Genomic DNA, 4,922 nt, shown 5'->3' with positions numbered 1-4,922 from the left:
GTAACAGGGCACAGCCAGGAGGGGGGCCCCAGAAAAGAATTTGGAATGGGGTCCAGAACTCAAGGTGTCCAGGAAATATTAAGATGTCCTCACACCACCACCACCCCCAGGGGGAAGGGACGAATGGAGCAGGGCCATTGAGAGCTGTTTTGCATAGCAACAGTTTCACAGCTAACCTCTGGAATGGTCATTTAACATATCTATAACCTTTTACTGGTTTCATAGATATGTTAAATAGCTGTGGCCAAGTTTTGGGCCAGGGAGAAGGGAGTGGCTTGGATCCAGGATGTAACTGCGGGTGATGCTCTGAGGCAGTGCCTGCGTTGAGAGTTTGGAATGGATTGGCTTTAGGACATGAGGCCACACTTGCCCAGGTGAAAAGGGAGAGCCACGCTGTTTTGGAAGAAGGCAGACCCCGCAGCCACTGGAGGGAAAGTCATGTGGCTTTAGCAGAGTGAGGACACCCTCTTGGCCAGGTGAGGGGGAGAGCCATGCTGTTTTGGAAAGATGTAGACCCCTGTAGCCATGAGAAGAGAAACCCATGTGGTTTCAACAGAGTTAGGACCCCCTCTTTCCCAGGTGAAAAGGGAAAACCACGCAGCTTTGCCAGAATGGAGATCCCTGCGGCCAGATGAAGAAGAAAGACACGTGCTTTTGGTGGAGAGGCCCACACAGCTTTGGGGCGCTCCCTTTGGCCGAGTGGCCTGGAAAGCAGGAGAGACTTTGACTGGAACTTGATACAAAGAACTCTTGCCAGTGGAAGGTGCCACATGACTTTGGATTAATTGGAGATCCTGCCTAGACAGGCGACACAGCTCACAGTGCCAGTGACCTGAAAAACAGACATGTGCTCTTTTCCTGATTTACAGTACTCAGAGTTGGGACAGTGGGAGAAGGGAGCGGTGTGTGTGTGTTTGTGTGTGTGTGTGTAGGTGTATACCCTAAAGGACTTTGATATTTTAAGGAAGGCATTAGGCCTGAATAGCATTAAATAAACATTTTGTTTCCTTTTCACAAATCTCTGGCATTGAGAGATGTCTTTCCAATTGGCAGCGGACAGAAGAGCCTGGTAGGTATTAGTATATAGTCCTTGGGAGGGGCCCCTCTTTTCTGTAGCAGTTTNGTAACTGGGGGTGATGCTCTGAGGCAGTGCCTGCGTTGAGAGTTTGGAATGGATTGGCTTTAGGACATGAGGCCACACTTGCCCAGGTGACAAGGGAGAGCCATGCTGTTTTGGAAGAAGGCAGACCCAGCAGCCATTGGAGGGAAAGTCATGTGGCTTTAGCAGAGTGAGGACCCCCTCTTGGCCAGGTGAGGGGGAGAGCCATGCTGTTTTGGAAAGATGTAGACCCCTGTAGCCATTAGAAGAGAAAGCCATGTGGTTTCAACAGAGTTAGGACCCCCTCTTTCCCAGGTGAAAAGGGAAAACCACGCAGCTTTGCCAGAATGGAGATCCCTGCGGCCAGGTGAAGAAGAAAGACACGCGCTTTTGGTGGAGAGGCCCACACAGCTTTGGGGCGCTCCCTTTGGCCGAGTGGCCTGGAAAGCAGGAGAGACTTTGACTGGAACTTGATACAAAGAACTCTTGCTAGTGGAAGGTGCCACATGACTTTGGATTAATTGGAGATCCTGCCTGGACAGGCGACATAGCTCACAGTGCCAGTGACCTGAAAAACAGACATGTGCTCTTTTCCTGATTTACGGTACTCAGAGTTGGGACAGTGGGAGAAGGGAGCGGTGTGTGTGTGTTTGTGTGTGTGTGTAGGTGTATACCCTAAAGGACTTTGATATTTTAAGGAAGGCATTAGGCCTGAATAGCATTAAATAAACATTTTGTTTCCTTTTCACAAATCTCTGGCATTGAGAGATGTCTTTCCAATTGGCAGCGGACAGAAGAGCCTGGTAGGTATTAGTATATAGTCCTTGGGAGGGGCCCCTCTTTTCTGTAGCAGTTTTTGGCATCCCTCGGTGGGCCCAGTATTGCCCCCCCCTTGGACCCCTGTTCAGTAACAGCTGCACCCTGTTATACCAGGACCGCCTTGCGGCACTGTTGTTTTCATAGTTGTGCTGTATTGCAATTGAGCTGTTTTGCACTGAATAGTTTGTTCTTCACAGGCACCCCAAAGTGGGGATTGCTTTTGGCATTGAGTTGGGGCCAAGAAGCATTGGTTGACAGGTGCTAGAAAACAGGAGGGCCTTTGGGAGAAGTAACTATAAGGGAAAAGGAGGGAAGTCATGTGGATTATGTTTAATATCTTGATCAGGTGGCATGTTGAGTATATGAAAAGTCACTGCTCTAAATTCTTTTTTAAAAATATTTTATTTATTTTAGTTTTAGAGATGGGGAGGGAGGGAGAAAAAGAGGGAAACATCAATGTGGGGTTGCCTCTTGAATGCTCCCTACTGGGGACCTCGCCCACAACCCAGTCATGTACTGTGACTGGGAATCAAACTTGCAACCCTTTGGTTCACAGGCTGGCATTCAATCCACTGAGCCACACCAGCCAGGGATTTTTTAAAAAATAAATATTTTTATTTATTTTACTTTTAGAGAGGGGAAAGGAGGAAAAAAAAGAAGGAGAGGATCTAAATTCTTATTTTCACACAAAAACTATTTAATAGATTGCCTCCTGGGTGCCTCCAAAATTTCCATTTACACTGAAAATCTACAGAATAAGCCCGTTTCTTCTGTTGGCAACATTCGATACTACCAATTTTTTAATACTGACAACACGGCAGCGGTGCACAATTTGCTCTGTGAAAACGGGCCCTGCAGAAAAACTGTGTTTCCATGAACGTGAAAGGACAGCCCGGACTCTAATAAGGGGGCAGCTCTGACCCCGACAGACATTTTGCACAGTTTAAGAATTCAGAGGCAGCTCAGAGCCGCCCACGAAAGGCATTATCATGTGGTCTACATGCAAAGAACAAAACAGTTTTGAGAAATTCTTGTCAACAAGCACTCAGCCAGTTCAAAAATGCTTCCCAAGTATGACATAAGACCTTAGTGGAAACTAAGAGGCTTTTGTTCAGGATGGGAGGGCTTATGCAGGAAGCACAGGAGAGTCATCAAAAAGGGGGCAGAGAAGAATAGGCAGGCACTCCTCTGCAGGAACACGGGGCAGGGACTTCTAGTTAAGATGGCAGCACAGGTAAACACCGTGCCCAAATCCTCCCACAACCACATCACAATTACAACTGAACTGTGAAACAACCATCATTCAGAACCACCTGAAGTATAGCTAAATAGAAGTCCTAAAACCAGGGATTTAAAGAAGAAGCCACTCCGAGACTGGTAGGAGAAGTGGAGATGCGGAACAGGCTGGTCCCATACCCACGTGTGGCAGATAAAAATTGGGAGGAATATCTTGGGTATAGAAGTTCCCCCTGAGGATCAGGGCCCCCGGCCCAGGGCTTCAGTGCCAGGAAGAGAGGTCCCCATAAGTTCTGGCTGTGAAAACCAGCAGGGATTGAGGCCGAGTGAGACGGAGGGCTCCTGGAGTCCCAGAAGGCTCTTCTTAAAGGGCCTACACACGGACTTATTTAGACTCATTTCCTCTGAGCTCCAGTGCTGAGGCAGGAGCTCAAAAGGCACCAGAGACATCTGGGGAGGAAATTAATTGTCTGGCATCAAGGCAAGAGCTGGAGAGGCAGCTCTTCCTTTCCTGAGCCCTTCCCATAGAGAACTGATAGGTGGGCACCGTGTCTGAGTCCCTGCCCTGGTAGCTGATCACGCAGCTCATCTCCAAGCAGGTGCTGACTAAACTGGTCCTTTTGTTCCAGAATTCAAGGATTGTCTAGTTCCATTTCACCAACAAGGATCTGGAGTCCCTCAAAGGCTTTTACTGCATCGTGGGCAACAGCTTCATGGGATGCATGCACTTCCCCCGCAGCGTCCCCTGAAAGGTGCACCTGCTTAGGCTCCTGGTACTTGTCTTCATGGGCCTCATCCCCTAGGACCAGAATGGTTTCATCAATGGTATCCAGCAGGTCATCACCAACCACAAACAGGTTCAGCAGCAGAAGCTGCAGCAACAGTGTGGGATGGGCACAGCAGGCACCCCTCATGCTGGGCCCCATTCTAAACGACCAGGCAAGAGCCTCACAGCTCTGCCCACTGCAGCCTGAGCCTCAGGGCACTTTGGGGGTTTCTGTAGGCATGGGACAGCCCTAGCCCCAGGGTGCTGCCCAGGCCACCCCTAGGCACTGCTCAAGGCCCTCTTAAAGTAGGCCCTAGCTCACCTTCTCCTGGAGCTATCCTTCAGCCTCAGAACCCTGGGGCCAATCCCCAACTGTGGAGCCTTCTTCAACCCACTGCTGCCCCAGACCAGGATACCCCCACTGCAGGCTTCCCTCCACCACCTCCAGCCACCAGGGGTACCTGCATTGCTGCCCCCACTACACCAAAGCCTGGGGCAACCCTAGCCAAGGCCCTCCCTTCGGTATCCACTGCCCACCCAGTCCTGGCCTGCACAGCTTCCCCCACCAGCTCCACTGCTAGGTCAGATGCTGCTGAATGGGGGGTCCGGACCTGGTCCCCTGGACCCAGTCCCCCAGCCAGGCCCACAGTCCAGCATCATGGAGGACAACATCCTCATGGATCTCATTCAAACCCCTGACACTCAATAAAGTTCCTTTTCATACATATATGCACACAAATTCAATGCATTAAAAAATACTCAACATTACTGTTGTTAGGGAAATACAAATTAAAACCATAAAGAAATACCACTCAACGCCCACCAGAATGGCTAAAATCAGAAAAACCGACAATACCAAGTGTTGACAAGGATGTAAAGGAATTGGAATTCTCATACACTGCCAGTGGGAATGCAAAATGGTGCAACCACTTTGGAAACAGTTTGGCAGTTTCTTATAATGTTGAACATATACTACTATTTGCCCCAGCTACTGTCAGTCAT

At 49.4% G+C, this 4,922-nt stretch overlaps 1 pseudogene; it reads left to right on the top strand.

Annotated features, from left to right (window-relative positions):
- Positions 1-3,730: 3,730 nt before the first annotated feature.
- Positions 3,731-4,645, top strand: LOC119002937 (mediator of RNA polymerase II transcription subunit 25-like; annotated as a pseudogene).
- The last annotated feature ends 277 nt before the right edge of the window (positions 4,646-4,922 follow it).

Source organism: Sturnira hondurensis, unplaced genomic scaffold, assembly GCF_014824575.4.
Source record: "Sturnira hondurensis isolate 20B ecotype Veracruz unplaced genomic scaffold, ASM1482457v3 Scaffold0018337, whole genome shotgun sequence".
Classification (NCBI taxonomy): domain Eukaryota; kingdom Metazoa; phylum Chordata; class Mammalia; order Chiroptera; family Phyllostomidae; genus Sturnira; species Sturnira hondurensis.
The sequence above is the reverse complement of the archived record's forward strand: the minus strand, read 5'-3'. Positions and strand labels throughout refer to the sequence as shown.